This window comes from Pelecanus crispus, chromosome W, assembly GCF_030463565.1.
Source record: "Pelecanus crispus isolate bPelCri1 chromosome W, bPelCri1.pri, whole genome shotgun sequence".
In the NCBI taxonomy this organism is placed as follows: domain Eukaryota; kingdom Metazoa; phylum Chordata; class Aves; order Pelecaniformes; family Pelecanidae; genus Pelecanus; species Pelecanus crispus.
In genome coordinates this window covers 5,700,520-5,723,092 of record NC_134675.1, presented here as the reverse complement: position 1 = coordinate 5,723,092, position 22,573 = coordinate 5,700,520, and the positions used below count along the sequence as shown (strand labels likewise).

General features: G+C 44.6%; 1 protein-coding gene across 1 annotated transcript in view; it reads right to left on the bottom strand.

The window, feature by feature from the left end:
• LOC142596456 (rapamycin-insensitive companion of mTOR-like) overlaps positions 1–5,926 on the bottom strand; it is a 109,773-nt gene extending 103,847 nt beyond the window's left edge. Inside the window, exon 1 of the mRNA XM_075725564.1 lies at positions 5,916–5,926. The gene's annotated coding sequence lies outside the window, so the exon portion shown is untranslated. The remainder of the gene's footprint in view (positions 1–5,915) is intronic.
• Between the last annotated feature and the right edge of the window lie 16,647 nt (positions 5,927–22,573).

Here is a 22,573-nt window from a genome sequence, read left to right as displayed (position 1 = left end):
AACTATTCTGGCTGTGCCCCCTCCCAGCTTCTTGTGCACCTGGCAGAGCATGGGAAGCTGAAAAGTCCTTGACTAGCATAAGCAGTACTTAGCAACAACTAAACCATCAGTGTGTTATCAGCATTCTTCTCATGCTAAATCCAAAACACAGCACTATGCCTGCTACTAGGAAGAAAATTAACTCTATCCCAGCCGAAACCAGGACACTAAGAAAATACAACTATAAGTAGGGGTTTTTGTTCTTTGGGACTGGGGGTTCTTTGGTTGGGTTTTATGTTGGTTTTTTTACTCAATTTTCTCACTTACACATCTTTATCAGCATTCCTCCTCTTCACCAGCTGCAAGGATTTATTGAATACACTCTTTATTAATCATGCTCTGAAGTTCTGCTAACTCCTACTTCTTTTCTGATCCATTCCACCCAAGTTTTCCATCACAACAGATGGTTGGCAAATGAAAAAAAAAAAATCTGCAGTATACATGAATATACTAATACTACAGATTTTTAAACTAGAATAAAGCAAAATAAATTTTATTGCAAGAGTGAAAGTTAAAAGTGCTCCACTTAAAACAATTTGTCAAGTATCAGCCAACACTTGTGCAGCACTGTTACAGCACTTTCCCTTCTGTATCAGAAATAATCACAGGAGTGCTGCTCAATATGCAAAGTCACCTGCACTATGGTATAAGCATCTGCCTACCTGCATGCTGTAAAAACCACTTCCGATGAAAAGCAAACCTCTTAATTTTATGTAAACTATTGCGTAGTTATCAAAGCCTCAAGTCACATGCTTATGTCTTAGTTGTAAGTCAGTTGGTTTTAAGGTAGATGATTCATATCATTTATTGTTATTTTTAAAAAGTCTCAGACAGGAATCTCAATTAGTATGAAAGTTAAAAAGCAAATCTGATTTTTCAGCACATTGCCTGTATTGGGTTTGTGTGGCAAGGTTTTGGTAGCAGTGGGGCTACAGTGGTGGCTTCTGTGAGAAGCTGCTAGAAGCTTCCCCCATGTCCAATAGAGCCAATGCCAGCTGGCTCCAAGATGGACCTGCCGCTGGCCAAGGCTGAGCCAATCAGCAACAGTGGTAGCACATCTGGTATATCATATTTAAGAAGCGGGGGGGGGACACACACCACAAACCACCAAGGGGACACAACCTGCAGCTGGAGTGAGAATATGTGAGAGAAACAACTGCAGACACCGAGGTCAGTGAAGAAGGAGGGGGAGGAGGTGCTCCAGGCACCGGAGCAGAGATTCCCCTGCAGCCTGTGGTGAAGACCATGGTGAGGCAGGCTGTCCCTCTGCAGCCCATGGAGGTTAATGGTGGAGCAGATATCCACCTGCAGCCCATGGAGGACCCCACGCCGGAGCAGGTGGATGTGCCCGGAGGAGGCTGTGACCCTGTGGGAAGCCCACACTGGAGCAGGCTCCTGGCAGGACCTGTGGGCCCGTGGAGAGAGAGGAGCCCACGCTGGAGCAGGTTTGCTGGCAGGACTTGTGACCCCGTGGAAGGGACCCATGCTGGAACAGTTCGTGAAGAACTGTAGCCCGTGGGAAGGGCCCACGTTAGAGAAGTTCGTGGAGGACTGTCTCCTGTGGGAGGGTCCCCACTCTGGAACAGGGGAAGAGTGTGAGGAGTCCTCCCCCTAAGGAGGAAGGAGCAGCAGAGATGAGTGATGAACTGACTGTAACTCCCATTCTCAGTCCCCCTGTGCTGCTTGGGGGGGAGGAGGTAGAGAAAAATCAGGAATGAAGTTGAGCCCGGGAAGAAGGGAGGGATGGGGGGGAAGGTGTTTTAAGATTTAATTTTTATTTCTCATTACCCTACTCTGATTTGACTGGCAATAAATTAAACTGATTTTCCCCAAGTCAAGTCTGTTTTGCCCATGACAGTAATTGCAGAGTGACCTCCCTGTCCTTATCTCAACCCATGAGCTTTTTCGTTATATTTTCTGTCCCCTGTCCAGTTGAGAAGGGGAGTGATAGAGCGGCTTTCGTGGGCACTTGGCATCCAGCTAGGGTCAACCCACTACATTCCCCAAGACTAGTCAGCCATCATTTCAACATAAATTCTCAAGCCATCCTGTAACCCTCTTGAACATCCTTCTTTTCTGCAGTGTTTGGGTTTGTAAGGATATAACCAGTTTGTAAACAGCCATTTTTCCACTATAACTGACTATTTCACTTCTTCCCAATTTTAAGGAAAAAAAAACAAACCAAAACAAAAAACCATCACACACACAAAAAAAAACCCAACAACCTCTACCTGATATTGAGCATCTCCTCTATGTTATTAGGGAAAAAAAAATTCTGAGATTGTCAGGCAATTGGTAAAGCATGCATGAAGATCATGAGATTGGGCAAATATCCAATATATTTCTTTCTGGGAAGACTATCATCGACATAGCTTCCTTGTTTACTGTAATTATGATGAGGGGTGTGTTTCTTTACATATCATCTACACTGGATAGGCTCCCATACAAAAAAAAAAAAAAAAATCCTGAAGCTAAGCGCTGCATTAATCTCAAAGGGGGTAGGGGTAGAGGGGAAGGGGAAAAAACAAACAAACAAAAAAACCCCCACAACCCACAAAAAAGAAAAACACACACACACAAAACCCTGAAGAACATTTATAGCAAAGACTAAAACATTCATATCAAGAAGGCGACAGAAATTAGAGATTGACCTATCTGAACCACAGCAGGAAAAAACAAAGAACCCACCCACAAAAACTTTAAATACAGACATGAACGCAGATCTTGAAATACACAGTAGTTCCCAGCTCCTACAGATACCTTAATGCTAGGTAAGCAAGTGATAATGTTTTAAAGTTGCCTTTTGTTAAGATCTTTCCTTCATTAAAGATACTGTTCCTGTTTTCAAGAAATGAAAGTGAAAATATTGTAAACACGCACCATTTTAGTAGTTCTGAAAAGTCTTCAGATTGTAAAAGCAGTAATACCTTAGGAAGCAAAGCCAAAGGTATGCAAGTGTTATTAATCTAACCAGGCCAGAGTGCTATACAATTCCAAAACAACGGTCAACTGAAGCACAAGTACAGACAGGAAAGCTAAGCGTATGTTTTAATTTTGGAGTGCATATACTGAGCACCTTTAACTCCCTTACTTTTAAAAACCTATCAAAAGGTTACACGTTGCCAAAAAAGTTAGCAGGCCACCACCATCAATCACTTCCCCTTTGGACTCCAACTACATAAAAAAACCCTCAAAACAATATTAAAGAATAATGCAGTAGAGATTTTCTCAGACAGCAAGGCAAGTAAGATCTCCCTCCAGCTGTTTTTCAAGTTGCACCTCTATGTCTCAGAAGAACCGAAAAAAAATGTTGCTAAATACTGCCTTGCTCCTATTACGGCTTCTGTTACAGATTCACAAACAAGGAAGCAAAAAAAGAACTGTTGCTCTGTGTGATTTGCTCCAACGCAAGCATCCTGTTATAGCTACCCATCGCAATGATGGCATACCGCAAAGCGAGAGTTAAAGGTGCTCACACATTTTGTTTATTTGGGTATTTTTAAAATAGCGTTTCTAAGGTGCAGTGGAACCCCACTTCTCCACATTTTCAAGCCGGACCATGTATTGCAAGAGTACGCAAAGAAGAACTTAAAGGCTTTCTATAACAGTCTTGCCATTAGCGTGGAAGAACTGCCTTTGAGCCACCAAGAAAGCATACACCAGCTACCATCTCTGCACCAGTTCCCTACTGCCTTGCTGCAAGCACTCCAAAAGGGTTTTTTCCTCCCCCACTACTTGAGCTCTCAGTATCAGACAGGTGCGCAGCATCCCTCCCTGCTTCTTCCATACTGATGAAGGAAGCTGGAAACAGCACGTTCATCAAATCTCAAGCTGAATTTGGAAACAAAATTCATCCAGCCTTCTTTAACTATCCAGCAAATAACCCTTAAAAATGCCCGACATTTTTGTGGGCTGTAAACTGCAAATAGCATCCCAAGACTTTTGCCCTGCATGCAATGCATTACCAGCCATGATAAAAATACATAAGAGAACAACATGGTGTGTTCCGGGAAAACGTGGGCACCCCTCAAACTACAGCAGCAGAGAAAGTAACAAACAAAAAGCACAGAAAGAAAGTTAGATCAGCTCTACATGCAGCAACGCATTCCCTGAATCTTACTGCACAAGAAGCCAGGAAGAAGTAGGACCCAAAGCAGCACAAACCAGGCTAGCACCCTCCCTGCATCTATTATTAGTTCTGAAATACTTAACAGCACTGGCTTCTTGCATGCAAAGAACGGAGTTAGTATCTAGTCCACAGCTATGGACTAGCGAAGGTCCGACTTGTATGCTAACTCATTGTTTGGCAAGCCATCACTAAATAGGAACTGCTCCACCATTTAAATTTTGTATATTGTTCTTCCACATCAAAACAATTCAGTATGCTACACAATATAAAAAAGTTACTAAACCCATTCATTAAAATCCCGATTCTGTAATTTTCATAAACAGATAACACCGCTTACAGTAATAACTGTGTCATGTGTTTGAACTGTTAGGGCCTTTGTCACACATTTTGTTGACAAAAGTTCCACTTGTTTTAATTCTAAAGACAGTTTCTCACTAAAGCAATCATGTCCATTTGGAGATAGGGCAGGAGGAGACATAATAGCCTGTTGCTTTAAACTGAAACAAACTCACAGCTTTTCCCAGGAACTAAAATACATTTGTAAATATGATACGTATACACAGAGATAACTTTCAGCCCATGGTAAAACTGCTTCATAAAAAAAAAAATCTAAAACCAGATCATACTGGGGGAAAAAAAAAAAAGAATTAGAGATGGAATTGTTGATACAGCCTTATACTAAGCTGAAAACTTTATTGATGCTGCTAATATTTGTACTTCCTTTACATTTCACAGTCCACTTTTATCTCATTGATTCTGTCATTTCCCTGCCTACTTCCTCATAAAATGGATGTATTCAGGATAGCAGCGGTCCTGAATCTCCTGAAGCAGAACAGTTATTCCCTCCCCCAGATCAAGATCTTCTGCCCCAGGGAAGATCATCACTGCTAGTGAGCCAGTTTGTTTTCTGCATTTTATTCAGCTCTTGGGGATAGTCAAACCCTTACCTTAGCCCTCAGCAAGACAAGATGAGCTATAGATTTGGGTAGGGAACAAGTTGCTATTTGTCTGAGAGACAACTAGTTAGTGTGTAGCAAATGTTATTGTTGTTTCCTTCCTCTTATCCCCCCCATACATCTGAGAGCAGTGGAGAGCATTCTGGAGCAACTTAACAAGTAAACAGGAGATGAGTGCCTTCTGGTCTCACAGCAATGGGCTCACGGCAAGCACCGCGGCCAGCTAGGACAGATACGGATATACGACAAGGGATTGAGGCAGGACCAGCCGCCACCACCAAGGTGCTCCGCAGAGGCGCACAGTCCGGACCCGCCGAGTGGAGCCACGGCCGGAGTGAGACCCGGCGACGAGGCCGACAGGCACGGCGCGGGCAGCCCCACCGCGAGCCGGACACTGTAAACAGCTCCGTCTACAAACAACGGCCCCCTTCGAAAACAATCCCAGAAGTAGCCGAGGAGTCTCTGCCCACACGCAGGGGCTCCCCTCGCCCTCGGCCGTATGAGGCCAGCCCTATGGTCCCGGCATGGCCCCGCGGTGCCCGGGGGGCACCCGTGCTGTCCCGCAGGGAGCAGGGGCTGGGTAGAGGCTTCCATCTACGGGCAGGTCCGCTCACTACAGGACGCTGGGCCGGACACCGGCACCCGGCGACCCTCGCTCCGTCTTCCCACCACCCCCCCCCGCGCGCCGCCGCGCCGGCCCGGGGCGCTAGGCCGCTCGCCACCGGCGGACCCCCGTCTCGACGGACGCGCAGCAAGGGGCATGCGGCAACCCCCAGCCCACCGGCCCATACCTCGGCTGAGATCGAGGGGGACGTTCTCCTCGCCGCTATCGTTCCGACCTGCGGGGACGAGGGAGAGAAACGCGTTAGGCTAGTAGGGAGGAAGAAGCCAGAGAAAGAAAAGGGAGGGGAAGAGGAGGGAGCAGAGGGGACAGCTAGGTACCGGTGTAGGGCGAGAGCCGCCAGAGGAGGGCAGAGGAAGCAGCCTACTGCAGCGGCCTGCCCGGGCCCCTTACCTCGGATGCGGAGATGCCTCAACGAGCGGGCGCGAAGACTCACCGCCATGTTTACAGCCGCACAGTCACAACACCGGAAACCTCGCCCACTCTCGCGAGGAGAAGTCCGCGGAGCTGCTGCCGTGGCCGGCACCCCTTTCCCCGTCCTGTAGTCGCGCCGCCGGCGGGAGGAGGACGAAGGCGGCTGTGGCGAGGCGAGGCGAAGCTGAGCGACCGCTCGCTGCTGCCCCTGAGAGGCCCTGTTTTACCATGGCCCCTCTCCCGTGTCGAAGCAGTACCCTGTGGCCCCGGAGCCACTCGGCGCAGGGGGCGGGGGGGGGCGCGGCGCGGCCTTAAGTACCAGAGGGCGGGTAAGGGCTACCGCTTCTCGGGCTCCCTGGAGTACTGGTACAGGGCTCTGCCTGCCCGGGCGCAACACCTGGGTCACGCTTCTAGCACCTCTGTGCGGTGGGGTGTCTCCCGATACCTAGGCGCCCACCCCACCGCATAGAGGCGTTGGTAAGCGTGACCTAGGGAGAAGTACTGACGTACTTCTGAGCCGTGTGGTCCCAAGGGCCGCGTTCGCCGCCGGGCTTCGCTGCAGAGCTTCAACGCGGTAGCACTTCTCCGCAGGCGCCTCCGGTAGCTCTGCCTCAACAGGCTAAAGCCGAAGGGAGAGGAGGGTGGCCGGCCGGCAGGGGCGGAGGGGGTTCACCTCCGCCCCCGCTCCGCATCGGTGTGCCGGATTCGGTCGCAGGTATATGCTCCGCCAGAAAACGTGGCAAAATGCCTTCTTTTCCTGAAGAGCTTGCGCTGCTGAGAACTGATTTCCTACATAACTGCTCTATCATCACATCTAAAGATTTTGGTCTGTCAAGTGAAGTTACTTTTTGTTTTGTTTTTATGACGTTTCCCCTCTTACTTTTCCTTTTTTTAAGCTGCATTTGCATTGTGAGGAGATAGTAATTCAAGTGGATACAGCATGACCGTTGGCATTATAAACTGGATGTTTTCAGCGCTCCACTCTTTAATATGTGAAGTAATTAAAAACAGAAAAAAGGAAAAAAAAAAATCTTTTCATTGCTTTCTTGATTTAGTCAGTGGGTCTCTCTGCAGGCTCAAGTGTTGATCTATTTCTTACCTTGACGTTTGTTAAACTTACCTAATAAAATCAGTGTATGTATAAAAAAATTAACTCATAAAGGAAAAGAAGTTCCACTACAAGAAACAGTATACTTGCATATACTTGCTCTTGTCCTTTTTAGGCAAAAGTTTAAATAAGCAGATATACCTTACATTGTGTCCTGAAGCTTCGGACAGCTGTAGCCAAGACAAGTTCCATCACCCAGACTTCCCAAATTCTCAGGAACAAAACCAGCAAATAATAATCAAATTGAAGTGTAGAAGTAGCCAGCCATATAAAAATAGCTTCACGAGGTCAGGTAATTGTTTTCCTGTTTTTCAGTCCATCATTTTCCACTTAGTTTTCCCTCCTCTAAGGGTAGTCTTTCAGTTCAGATCCTGCATTACTCATACTCTGGTTTTATTAAGTATTCATGAATATTAAGTTTCATCTGAAAAATTGTAAATTAGTTTTTACACTGATTGGTTGCACTTCTAAAATGTTAATACTGATTTAGGAGATTAAAGATAATTATTTATAAAGCCAGAGTAGAAAAACAGTGGTAGTATCACTTTTAACTTTCTGGCATATCACTTCATGACACACGTATAAGACTCTTGTAATAGGATTATGTCAAGTATATTTAGATTAAAATACCATTTTCAACTACTTTCCTATTTCAATTTTTGCTTATTAAATAAGAAACTAATGTTCTCAAAGAACCTCATGTTCTCAAAATGAAAAGGTCTAAATAATATCTCATCCATCCATAACACAGGACCAAAGCAAATCAAAGTTCCTTAAACGATTTCATCAATATGCCTCAGGGCTGCCCTTTAAGATTTTATGTCCAGGGAACCCTTGACTTCCTGAAAATGCCAAATTAAGCGCTGCTTCTGGTAGTAATGTTGTATCCTGTTTACTACAAATTCTACTGGGGCTAATTAATTTCACATAAGCTTTGAAGCACCACTAAGCGTTGGCCCACTATTAATCTTCTGGATTGGATTTGAACCTGTAATCTGCATATAAAATGCTTTGGACCTCATACTAAATGCTTAGTGGCATACAACACATTTCTTCCCTTATAGATACAAAGTCAGACAGACACAATGTATTTTAAAAGAACCAGAATATCTTCTTCCAACAAGGGATAGTAAGAAAGGAGTAATGTTTAAACTCTAGGGTACTCTTTTGCCACTTTGTTCCTGCAGACACCCTTTAATAATCAAAATATTTCACTTAACTTGCTGGGCTCCAGTTTTCTCTTTCTTTTTTTTTTTTTGTTTTTTTTTTTCCAGTTATATTTGAATTATGCAGACAAAATTGAGGTTATCTCTGATAATGACACAAAATAATGCAATGTCAGTTATAAATGGTAACCCACAAGGCTGCATTGAAGGTACTCTGGGGTGTAATTAATATTTGCCACAACTGAAAAAAAAAAAGAACATTAGATTTTTAAGCTTTTTGTTACGGTGAAATGGAAAGTAGCAAGTATGTGTTAGCCTCAACTACCACTTAGATATGTGGGAACTCCCCACAAAAAAAAAAAAAAAAAAAGCATGCAAAGTGCAAGGTGATGGCCCTTAAAATGTCATGGCCATAACTGGTATGAGGAGTCCTCACCCTGTGAGAGTAAAGGACATTTTGGGATCTATTTTTGGAGCTTTTCCCCTGTTCTGCTCTCTCATTAAATGTGGGAAAAGAATCACAAAAGTTTAATTAAAAAATTATGAAGGTTCTTTACCTATCAAATTTTCTACACATTTTCATCAGCCACTATTGCTCCTGAGTATGCAGGAGGGAAGAAATGGGGGGGGGGCTATTTTGTCCATTTGGAGGGGGGAAATTAATACCAAAGAGAAAATTAACTTTTTTTCTGGTCTGATGGCTTGTCTGTGTCACAAATTACAGTTTATCCAGCATAAGGCAGCCTCTTTGATTTATAATTTTAAAAAATAATTTAATGGCCACATGGGGAATCAGACTAGTTGAATTTTACTTCTTAGTTTATAATTTTATGTGAATATAGCTTCTCTATATAGGTAAGTAAATCTCCTAAAGCCGGGGACACAGTGTGAAAGCAGAGTTTCCTGTGAGCTGCTTGCATACTTGCTTTCCCACCTGCAATGCATGACTATGAGAACATAACAACAAACCTCCAGTGTCATCTGGAGGTTTGCAGAGGCAGGTTAATTTTGAAACTGTTAAAATGTTTCTACATGTTCAGTGGTGGATAGGGGATTCTAAAGCTAAGCTACATTTTTGCCTGTACATGCAAAGGACTCATGAAGAAACTGCTTTGTTCCATCCTTTTCTAATTAGAAGATAATCCCTTTTGCCCCCTCACATGTAGGATTTTGCCAGCGACCACCTTTTTATACGCTGAATAGGGTTTTGCAATATACTGTAGAGGATACTACTACATGAATCATAAATCTTCAAGATTTAAAATCTAGTATGAAGATCAAAGAGGAGGGCTTTCCATTTGTTTGGGGTCAAATGAAGAAATATGGGTACAAGGCACAAGCTAGGGGCAGAGCCTTAACTGGCTTAAATTGTTAAAACTCCATGGAAATGAATATGGATGTGCAATTTGCACCAGCTGCAGCTTGCCCTTTATATGCATGTAGAAGGAGAAAAGACAAACTTGAATCAAGCTATGCAAATAAGAAGTTAGCCTATTTAATTCAACTGAGCTACAGTGGTTTGTATTTGAGCATTTTATCTTACCCAAATGTATTTGTAACAATTTTCCTTAATTTGCAATATCATAAAATTGGCTTTAAACAGACATTAAATCCTGAATGACAGTGGGACAAACAGGAAGAGGAAAAAATCTAGTGAATGAGATTAAAAGGTTTAAAAAACATTATTGCTTCTTTTGCTATCTTGGTATTGTTAGCAAGAATTTTGTAATCATTCTATTTAATTTTTTTTCTTCACATGAAGCCCATCAAACTGCTTAGGAAAGGATAAGACATGAGCTCTATTTTCTGCAGTCAAGAAATATTGGCAATGGAGTTATAAAAAATGGAAGGTATAAAGAAACCATCACTGATTGAATGAAGTATCTTGGAAGTTGATCAGTGGCTAAATATGACAGATGAACCAGTCTGCACCAAAAATGACCAGACATTGGTTTGTCCATTTGATATTGCAAGAATCGCTTGACCTGGTTTTTATGATGTAAAAAAATCTCAAACTGTAAAAACATCTGGCTCAGCAGCAGCTCAGAGTCAGGTCAAGAACAAGTGCTGGTGGGCATTTGGTTTAGAAGTTCTACAGTTTGAGACAATCAAATCCAGCTCATGAGCACTTTTTTAGCAGCTGGACAAACACATAAAATCAAATTAAGTTATTGGCAGCTCTCTACTACCAGCGGTCACTCTGAAGTAACACACAGGTACTAGAGCAGATCTGCACAATGTGTGGCCTGTGGGCAGCCACGCACCGATATTCTCAAACCTCCAAGTGCTACACAGTGGGTGTAAAGCAGTAAGAGCCTGCACGCCACATCTCCATCCAGTGATACAGAGCAATCTGGGGGAGGATGCAGCTGCAGCTCAGGGCTTGTGTGCCTGTTTTGCAATGGAAGGCGCTAGGATCTGCTAGGGAGAGGGTTGTGCTGCAAGATTAAAAAGAGTACAGAGAACATCTCAGTACAGTAGAAGAGTACAGAGAACATCTCAGGCGGTGAAAGGAGGCAATGACAACAAAAAAAAAGGATGTCTTCAGATCAATACAGAAGAAGAAACTGGGCTTACCTTTGTGAGCTGGAAAGTGTGTGACGGCATCATCCAGGGCAGGAGAACATGAAAGAAGCTGAGACGCAGAAGGGAAGGGAGCTTGGCAGGGTGTCCCTTCTGTCAGCAAGAAAAGGGGACGGGAGCCCTGGATTCTGTGTCTGTGTTTTGTGTACATTTTCCACCTGAAGTGCACCCACGCACAAATGAAGGAGCAGGCAGCTTTTCCTGCTACAAACTTGAAAATCAGGAATCAGGCCAAAAAAAAAAGAATTAAAAGGCAAGAAAAAAAGCCAGTGCTGATTTTTTTCTTTGTCTCATGATGCTTGAGCTGTAGGATTTGGTGATATTACTGAAGTAACACAAATCCTAGAGTGTTTCTTATAATCCTTGATATCCATCTAATTCACATCTCATTCACATTTGTGTTGACATTTTGCATACTTCCTTTCTGGCTAACAGTTAACATTTTAAGTTTAAGCAATATTTCTGTGTCTATGTGTTAAGAAAGAAAATAAACTGTTTCCCATATTCTTTTCAACAAGGCCCACAATATAAATAGTTTCAAGCAAGAAAATCTATACATTTAATAACAGATTATTCCTCTCCTCAAAATGAGAGGCGAATAGATATAATTTAACAAATTCTACATATGTTCAGGAGCCAGCCAGCTAGCTAGAATGAAACACAGAGAAGAAAGGCTTTGTGAGATAATTATAATTTTGCTTCACCCAGGCAAAGAAGGGGACCTGGGGCTACCACGCTGCTGCTCTGCACAAGGCTATGACATGTTGGCGGTGGTATTCTGCAGTACCGTGGCTAACCTGAGTGGCATAGAAATATCTTCCAGCTGGCTTGGATACTGGAAACTGCTTAGGAAGACCCTTCAGCGGGACTACTACCTTGTTTCTTAGGCTAAGTAGTGGAGGTGGAGGGCTATGCTGCTATTCTAGGTGAATGGCTTCTGATAAATAAGTTAATTCTTTCAGAACTGGTTTTGGTGTCTCAGTCTGGCATATTCCCAGACCATCTACACATAAGTGTTTAAAATCGCTGCTCCCCAGCCAACTCCCTGCAGCTTATATACTGAGCATGACATCATATGGTATGGAATAGCCCTTTGGTCAGTTTGGGTCAACTGTCTTGGCTGTGCCCCCTCCCAGTTTCTTGTGCACCTGGCAGAGCATGGGAAGCTGAAAAGTCCTTGACTAGCATAAGCAGTACTTAGCAACAACTAAAAACATCAGTTGTGTTATCAGCATTCTTCTCATCCTAAATCCAAAACACAGCACTATGCCAGCTACTAGGAAGAAAATTAACTCTATCCCAGCCAAAACCAGGACAGTATCCACCCCTTATTCTATACCATCTACGTCATGCACAGGCCCTCCCCTTTCCAATGCGTTCTAATTAATCACCACCACTTTCCCTGTCTGGATATATACACACAGATATCATTCCCTTTGTCTGTGGGCCATCCCTCTAAAATGTCCATTGAGTTCATTTAGCCCATGACTTTGGGTTCCATCTGTCATCACAGTCTTTCAGGGCAGGAGAGGTGGTGTGCGGTGTTGGATTGTTGCATGCTGAAGCCAGTTCTCATTCCAACACGGATTTATCAAAGTTCATTCTTCATTAAGCTGGGCTATTCTTACTGTAATACCATTGATGTGGCATATAGCAACCATAAAAGAGATAACATACAGTATTATATAGCAATTAATATCATACAATTCAGTTCACTGGCTGTTTTCACCCAAAATCAAATCCCCTTGAGGTACACATTGGACTTCCCCATCCTTTTGCATTACTCACCAAATTCACCCAGCTCCTTGACCAAAAGCAATCCCACCCAGACTGTCTTCCCCAGCATATTTTTTATGTGCACTACAGGGACTTTATCCTCCTCTAAAGTATGTAAGAGTTTTGACTGGGCAGGTCAAATGGGTCCTTGAAATACCCTCTCCTGAGGTAGTCTATGCCAAGGATGCACGGAGCCTCTGGGCCAGTCACAATGGGGTGCTTCTGCCACTCATTCCCAGTTAGGCTCACTTCAGCCTCCAGTACAGTGAGCTGTTGGGATCCCCCTGTCACTCCAGAAATACAGATGGGTTCTGCCCCTCTATAGTTTGATGGCATTAGGGTACACTGTGCACCACTGTCCACTAGAGCCTTCTACTCCTGTGGGTCTGTGGTGGTACATCCCCCCCCGCCCTGTTTTTTTTTCTGTTCTGTTTTTCCCCTTTACTTCGTCTGCTTTACAATCTCAGGAATTCCAGGCCGCAGCTTTTGCGTAGAGAGTTGGTCAGTTAAGCGCCCCTTAATTGTACCAGAAACTCCTACATGGCTGGAGCAGAGAGCGGCTCTGTTCTTATGAACATTCATATTATGGCTAACGAGGGGAACGAGAACAAACAGCTACCCCAGACAGCCTTGAAACAGGGTGGTATCATCACTGCTGGAATTCTAACAACAAGCCGACCCGAACTGTGGCTTGGATGGAAATTTGCTGGTGATTAAAGTCAATCATCTCACAATCCTATAAACGGCAGTCCCAGGTGAGGCCCTTTGAGCTCTCCCAGACCGCCGCAGACCGTACCAGCATCTCCCTCCGATCGAAGCGTCGCTCGGAGTCAGCGAAACTTAGCAGATATCCGAAAGTCTGCTGCCACCAGAACTCCATTGCCGGAGATCGACAACGGAGCCTGGGCTGCTGATATTCTTCACTCCTCGAGACTCTACTCTCGCCCGTTGAGAAATGCCAAGGCATTAGACGTGAGTATTTCACTAAACTCGAGGGGAATTTTTAACAGGTATACTATTTTCATATATGCATTTATAGTTGTAAGTGTGCATGCATGAATCAATTTAAGTAGTTTTGTAGATGTATGATTTAATTTTAAAAGGAGTTTTATATTGCTGTACTATTCTTATAGCATTGCTCTCCTAAACCGTTGACCAAGCCTGAGACTAAGAGTGGGCCCAGCCGCACCTAGGCTCCTCTCTGAGAAGGAGTCTAGAAAGCAAGGGGGTCTAGTCTAAACCTCGTGACTCAACGGGAGGCCCCCCCCGCCTTGCATTTATTCCGTATATACGCAATGCTTTTATGAATCATTTTAACTCATTGTGATTTAATTCTCTTTTATGTGCTTCTATGTAGTAATAGAGTGAACCTTGCCATCTTCGAATCTGTAACTAAGTCACTGTTTTGATCAATTTTGTCTAATCACTTTATTAATCATTGATGATTGAGTGCTATTAAAAATATTATAATCAAATTCTGCAATTTGCTACAAGTAAATTCTAACTTTTACTAAATCAAACTGTGTAAAGTCACTCATTCATAGTGAATTGACATAATCAGCAGGATTCACAGACCTGCATTCGTGACAGGGTCTGATGTGCCAGGCCATCGAATCCACACAGTCCAGTAAACCCGACTGTCCCTTTCCTCCACCTGGCTGGAGGCAGGGCCCCTCTAACACTGGTCACGGTATTTATTGTTCACTCCTTGTAAATGTGAATCAAAAGTCCCTTGATTAAGATCGGAAGTAAAATTAGCCCTCTTACTCTGTCTGGGGAACTGCTCACTGGAAACTGGAGCAGCAATTTTCCTGGGAGAACCGCCTTTTGTAAATGTTTTTCCTTGCAACTCACGCACCCGTGCCTCTAAGGTTGAGGTGGGTTTTCCATCCCACTTCCTCATGTCCTCTCCATGGTCACGCAGGCAAAACCACAGGGTGCCCCGTGGTGTGTATCCTCTATATCCTCTCTCTTGAGCATAAGGACGTTGACTCCTAATGGCTGAGATACTGGTCCGTACAGGTGGGGAGTAGGCTATATCCTGATCGAGTTGCTGGACTTTCTGGGACAATTTATCTACAGCCGAGACAGGCGCGTAGGGAGGAAGAGATACTTTCTTCGTATTCCCGGAGTTGGCCAGCCACTTCATCCACCGTTGGTGCCTTGTTGTCTTTCCAGGCCAGTATTGCCAACGATTTGGCATACGATGCTGGTGCGCTCTGTACCACCTTCTGCCACATGGGTCGTGTGCACCTGACTTCATCTAGATATTTGGGTAACTGCTCATCGTTCAGGTCAGTATAAATCACCTCCAGCATGCCTAATTCCCTCAGGTACTGGATACCTTTCTCTATGGTGGTCCATTTGCTTGGGCGGTATATAACATCCTCCTTGAAGGGATACCTTTCCTTCACGCCTGACAGGAGTCGCCGCCAGAGGCTGAGGGTTTTTGCCCCTTTTCCAATTGATTTGTTAGTGCCCCCTTCCCTAGAAAGGGATCACAGCTGCTTGGCTTCCTGACCCTCTAATTCCAGGCTACTGGTGCTGTTATCCCAGCATCGGAGCAGCCAGGTGATGATGTGCTCGCCTGGACGATGACTGAAATCTTTTCGCATATCTCACAGCTCACTCAGGGGTAGGGATCAGGTAGTTACCATCTCATTTATGGGTTCTTCCTCTTCTGATTCTCATGATGGCCCTGGTTCATCTTCATGCCTTACTAAACGAGCTGATTTTTTTGTTTATTTTTTCTTCTGTATAGGGGCAACTGATACTGCCGTGGGTTGGTTCTCTGTTTTAGCCACGATGCCTGTTACTGCGGTTGGAGTGGCCGCAGTGCCTGGGGCAGGGGTTGGAGTACCTGCAGTGCCCGTGGCTGTGGTTTGAGTAGCCGCAGTGGTCGTGGCTGTGGTTGGAGTAGCCACAGAGCCTGGGGCAGGGGTTTGAGTAGCCGCAGTGCCTGTAGCGGGGGTTTGAGTAGCCACAGTGCTTGTTGTTTTCTCATCAGATCCAGAGACCTTCTCTTTCTTTTGAGGGTACTGATTAGTGCTGACCACAGCTCGATAGGCATGGGCCAGCCCCCAGCATGTTGCAATGATTTGTATCTCTCTGGAGCTACCAGGGTGACAACATACTTTTTCCAAATACTTTACTAATTCTTCAGGATTCTGCACTTGTTCAGGGGTGAAGTTCCAAAACACGGGAGGTGCCCACTGCCCTAGTTACTTGCCCATACTATCCCACACACCCTGCCACTCATAACTCTCCAGCCTTGGGGTAGATCTCTGGATGATATTCTTAAATTGCTTACTGACCTTTGTCAAAACCGAAACAATATTCCCAAGAAGTATCAATAGAAGTATCTTCACTGCCGAGGGATGTTCAAGATACTGAAAAGTTGTTGTAATGAGGGAGGAAGCATTATAGAAGAAGGTAGCGAAGGTGCCATTCTGTATTTCCTCCACAACAAGCCTTTCAGAGTAAGAAGTATAATTGCTAACTCTCTCCATGAGGTAGTACCCGAAGGACAGTAATAACTTCTGTATGAAACCCAAATACCAAAGGATGCTCAAGGTCAGGGTTTTGATAAGGAGCCTCCCAAGCAAAAGATCATGAATCACTGCAGAGCATAGCACACTGCACAAAGTGACAACAAGCTTTAACATGTACTGCAAAAAAACGAACATGGCGCAGATCAGATGAACTAATATTGTGACCAGTGACTCTTAACAGACTCCTTAATACACTCTGGTTAATCTGTTGTTATCTCAAACCCTTCGAGCCCCACGTTGGGCGCCAAAAAGGACTGTCGTGGTTTAGCCCCAACCAGCAACTAAGCACCACGCAGCCGCTCGCTCACTCCCCCTGCCCTGATGGGATGGGGGAGAGAATCGGAGGAGTAAGAGTGAGAAACACTCCTGGGTTGAGATAAGAACAGTCTAATAATTGAAATGAAGCAAAATAGTAATGATAAACACAACAATATAATAATGATGATATTAATAATAATAATATACAAAGCAAGTGATGCACCATGAAATTACTCACCACCCGCCGACCGATACCCAGACAGTTCCCAAGCAGCGATCGCTGCTCCCCGGCCAACCACCCCAATTTATATACTGAGCATGACGTCATATGGTATGGAATAGCCCTTTGGGCAGTTTGGATCAACTATTCTGGCTGTGCCCCCTCCCAGTTTCTTGTGCCCCTGGCAGAGCCTGGGAAGCTGAAAAGTCCTTGACTAGGATGAGCAGTACTTAGCAACAACTAAACCATCAGTGTGTTATCAGCATTCTTCTCATCCTAAATCCAAAACACAGCACTATGCCAGCTACTAGGAAGAAAATTAACTCTATTCCAGCTGAAACCAGGACATAAACTTTTTCTTTTCATTATTTTACCAATGCTTTTCACTGCATACAATTTTTTTGTGTTTTCTGAATAAAAGTTTGTTAAGTACACCTGGAATTGTCTGCCCCAAGGGTGGAAGCACAGCCCCACCATTTGCCATGGACTGATCCAGATGGCACTGGAACAGGGTGAGGCTCCAGAACATCTGCAGTACATTGATGACATCATTGTGTGGGGCAATACAGCAGAAGAAGATTTTGAGAAGGGAAAGAAAATAGTCCAAATCCTTCTGAAGGCTGGTTTTGCCATAAAATAAAGTAAGGTCAAGGGACCTGCACAGGAGATCCAGTTATTAGGAATAAAATGGCACGATCGATGTCATCAGATCCCAATGGATGTGATCAACAAAATAACAGCTATGTCCCCACTAAGTAGCAAAAAGGAAACACAAGCTTTCTTAGGCGTTGTGGGTTTTTGGAGAATGCATATTCCAAATTACAGTCTGATCGTAAGCCCTGTCTATCAGGTGACCCGGAAGAAGAACTAGAAGAACTAGAAGACTAGAGGTCGACCCCTAGGGTTTTGCAGTCGGGGATACAGAGGATCTGAGGCCTGCTATACTCCAACTGAGAAAGAGATATTGGCAGCATATGAAGGGGTTCGAGCTGCTTCGGAAGTGAAGCTGTACTGAAGCACAGCTCCTGCTGGCACCCCGACTGCCGGTGCTGGGCTGGATGTTCAAAGGGAGGGTCCCCTCTACACATCATGCAACTGATGCTATGTGTAGTAAGTGGGTTGCAATAATCACACAACGGGCTCAAAGAGGAAACCCCAGTTGCCCAGGAATCTTGGAAGTGATCATGGACTGGCCAGAAGGCAAAAACTTCAGAATATCACCAGAGGAGGAGGTGACACGTGCTGAAGAGGCCCCACTGTATAATAAATTGCCAGAAAATGAAAAGCAATATGCCCTGTTCACTGATGGGTCCTGTCGTCTTGTGGGAAAGCATCGGAGGTGGAAAGCTGCTGTATGGAGTCCTATACGACAAGTCGCAGAAGCTGCTGAAGGAGAAGGGGAGTTGAGTCAGTTTGCAGAGGTGAAAGCCATCCAGCTGGCTTTAGATATTGCTGAACAAGAAAAGTAGCCAGTCCTTTATCTCTGTACTGACTCATGGATGGTGGCAAATGCCCTGTGGGGGTGGTTGCAGCAATGGAAGCAGAGCTACTGGCAGCACAGAGGCAAACCCATCTGGGCTGCCGCATTGTGGCAAGATATTGCTGCCCAGGCAGAGAACCTGGTTGTAAAAGTTCGTCACGTAGATGCTCACGTACCCAAGAGTCGGGCCACTGAAGAACATGGAAACAACCAGCAGGTGGATCAGGCTGCTGTGGAGTAATTCCTGGAGGTGATTTAGAGATTATACTTAGATTCACAGTTTTAGGAAAGGTGCAGCACTGAAGAAGCCTCCAGGGTGGAGTGGAGTGCAGCTGGCATGCAAGGAGTCCATTTCATGGAAGTTCCCTGGGCCTGCAACCTTAGACATCGGCAACACCAGGGGAACTTGGTGTGTTGGCTCTAAGAGAGTGTTGGCCCGGAGGGTGGAGCAGTGTGGAGACACCGCGGCCAGGCTCTGTGTGGCACCCCAGATGGGACTGCTGTGAAGCATTCTGCCCAGCCGGGGCAGCTCCTGTGCCCTTTGATTCCCCAGTACATTCCGTCAAGCCCGGAGACTTGGTCTATCTATGGACATGGAAAGACAAAGCATTTGTCGCCTTATTGCTGCTGCTTTTAGTCCCTGTATAGTCCTGACTGTGCCAGAACATGGCAAACAATTTATTGTAGATGTACTTACCAAAGGAACAGAGTGCAGTATAATGGAACACTGTGAGAACTTGGGCAAACGATGGATGAATGAAGAAGGACAATAGGGAAGGGTATAATATGAGACCCTGGGCCAACAACCTGTCATGTTTTTGACAAAATGCTGCCCTTTGGTAAACTTTGCTCATTATAATATCATTATAATACCAAAACACACCTCCATCCCAAAACCTACCCGCCTCTAAGGTGTGACCACTCCTCACTGAGCTTGCGCTTTGAATTTTTCCTAGCCTATACCTTTAAAGCGAAGCAAGTAAGTTTTACACCAATCATAGCATCATAGAATCATAGAATCATTTAGGTTGGAAAAGACCTTTAAGATCATCCAGTCCAACCATTAACCTACATCACCAAGTCCACACTAAACCAATCAAGGGTAGAGTAGACTAAACCACGTCCCAGAGTGCCACGTCTACCCATTTTTTGAACACTTCCAGGGATGGTGACTCCACCACCTCTCTCGGCAGCCTGTTCCAATGCTTGACTACCCTTTCCGTGAAGAAATTTTTCCTAATATCCAATCTAAACCTCCCCTGGCACAGCTTGAGCCCATTTCCTCTCGTCCTATCGCTAGCTACTTGGGAGAAGAGACCAACACCCACCTCATAAAACAGTATGTATGAGTAGAGTCACTCAAGCTCCACCTGAAAGGTAAAATTAGTATAAATTAGCCTAAGAGAGAGGGGATGTTAGGGAAGATACCATCGCGTACCACTCTGACTTATGGGGTCAGTCGATGGGCTGAGTCTCTCTTCCCCACCATCGGGACGCCTTTGGTTAAGATTCGAACACTTGGTTGTACCAAGTGCCTCCCCGGGAAACTTAGAAACCTCTATATATGACTCGCTTTATGTCTTTTGATGCATCTGTGTTATCCATGCTTTGGTATTTGCATGTGCCTTGCAGTCAGTGAATTTATTGCCGGTAATCCAAAGAACCTGTGTGTCTGTTGCTTTAATAAATTGCTTTAATTTATTGGCCTAGCCGTGATAGTTCTCAGTGAACGCGACCAGACGCTTTAAGTGTGGCCGTGGTAGTTCTGCAGCATGACTAGACAAAAGGTGCCTACATTATTTGTGCATCGGTAATCGTGATAGTTCAGTGCACTGAACGTGACTGGACTTATAACGACAAATTGGGTACCTTCCAAAGCCCTCTTGACGCAACAGCCGCTAGGATTGAAGTGGCTCAGGTGGATTTGGACTGGCAACATAAGGGTGAACTATTTATAGCTCGGTGCGCCCATGATACCTCAGGCCATCAAGGAAGGGTGCAACATATAAATGGGCTCGTGATCGAGGGGTGGACTTAACTATGGACAGTATTGCACAGGTTATTCATGAATGTGAAACATGCGCTGCAATCAAGCAAGCCAAGTGGTTCAAGCCCCTCGGGTATAGTGAATGATGGCTGAAATATAAATATGGGGAGGCCTGGCAGATTGATGATATCACACTCACACAAACCCGCCAAGGCAAGTGCCATGTGCTCACCATGGTGGAAGCAACCACCAGATGGCTGGAAACATATCCTGTGCCCCATACCACTGCCTGGAACACCATCCTGGGCCTTGAGAAAAGCAAGTCCTGTGGCCACATGGCACCCCAGAAAGAATCGAGTCAGACAACGGGACTCATTTCCAAAACAACCTCATAGACACCTGGGCCAAAGAGCACGGCATTGAGTGGGTGTATCACATCCCTTACCATGCACCAGCCTCCGGGAAAATCGAGTGATACAATGGACTGTTAAAGACTACCCTGAGAGCAATGGGTGGTGGGACATTCAAACATTGGGATACACGTTTGGCAAAAGCCAACTGGTTGGTCAACACCAGGGGATCTGCCAATCGAGCTGGCCCTGCCCAATCAAAACTTTTATGTACTGTAGAAGGAGATAAAGTCCCTGTGGTGCACATAAAAAATATGCTGGGGAAGACAGTTTGGGTGACCTCCCCCTCGTGGGATTGCTTTTGCTCAAGGACCTGGGTGCGCTTGGTGGGTGATGCAAAAGGATGGGGAAGTCCAATGTGTACCTCAAGGGAATCTGATTTTGGGTGAAAATAGCCAATGAACTGAATTGTATGATGTTACTTGCTATATAATACTGTATGTTATCTCTTAACTGTATGTTATCTCTTACTGTATGTTATCTCTTAACAGTATATTAATATAATAATATAGTATAATGTTAATATAATAATATAGCATGTTAATGTTAAGTATATAATACTGCATATTATGGTTGCTATATGCCACATCAATGGTATTACAGTAAGAATTGCCCAGCTTAATGAAAATGAACTTTGATGAAACCGTGTTGGAATGAGAACTGACTTCAGCATGCAACAATCCAACACTGCACACCACCTCTTCTGCTCTGAAAGACTGTGATGACAGCTGGAACCCAAAGTCATGGACTAAATGAACTCAATGGACATTTTAGAGGGATGGCCCACAGACAAAGGGAATGATATCTGTGTGTATATATCCAGACAGGGAAAGTGGTGGTGATTAGTTAGAACGCGTTGGAAAGGGGAGGGCCTGTGCATGACATAGATGGTATAGAGTAAGGGGTGGATACTGTCCTAAATTCGGCTGGGATAGAGTTAATTTTCTTCCTAGTAGTGGGCATAGTGCTGTTTTTTGGATTTAGGATGAGAAGAATGTTGATAACACACTGATGGTTTAGTTGTTGCTAAGTACTGCTCATGCTAGTCAAGGACTTTTCAGCTTCCCATGCTCTGCCAGGGGCACAAGAAACTGGGAGGGGGCGCAGCCAGAATAGTTGATCCAAACTGCCCAAAGGGCTATTCCATACCATATGACGTCATGCTCAGTATAGAAACTGGGGTGGTTGGCCGGGGAGCAGGGATCACTGCTCGGGAACTGTCTGGGTATCGGTCGTCGGGTGGTGAGCAATTGCATTGTGCATCACTTGCTTTGTATATTATTATTGTTATTATAATATTGTTGTTATTATTATTAATATTTTACTTTATTTCACTTATTAAACTGTTCTTATCTCAACCCAGGAGTGTTTCTCACTGTTACTCCTCCGATTCTCTCCCCTCTCCCATCGGGGTAGGGGGAGTGAGCGAGCGGCTGCGTGGTGCTGAGTTGCTGGCTGGGGCTAAACCACGAAAGTTCCTTTGTTGGAAATGCTATGTTACTGCAACACATGAAGTTCTACTATCAGTTAAAACTAAAACAAGTCTGGGCTTATATGTTGGAATTTAACACAAACTCTTTTTGAGGTAATTAACTGTGTAAAGCATGAAAATATTTATTGTATTTTTAACTGACAAGTGGTTGTGTATTTCTAAATGTCTGAGTTCCCTGTCAGTTCTTTGGCATATCGCTAATTTGATGCAGATACCCTCTTGAATGCCCCTGAAAAATAAATAAGCCACTAACAGCTACATAGCAAAATAGCCATACACATTCATTGTACTTTATATATAAGGTCACGTTTTAAATTCAGGTGCTGATGTTTACATATAAAACTGGTATTTGTATGCCTGGATGCTGGTTTGAATAGCAAAT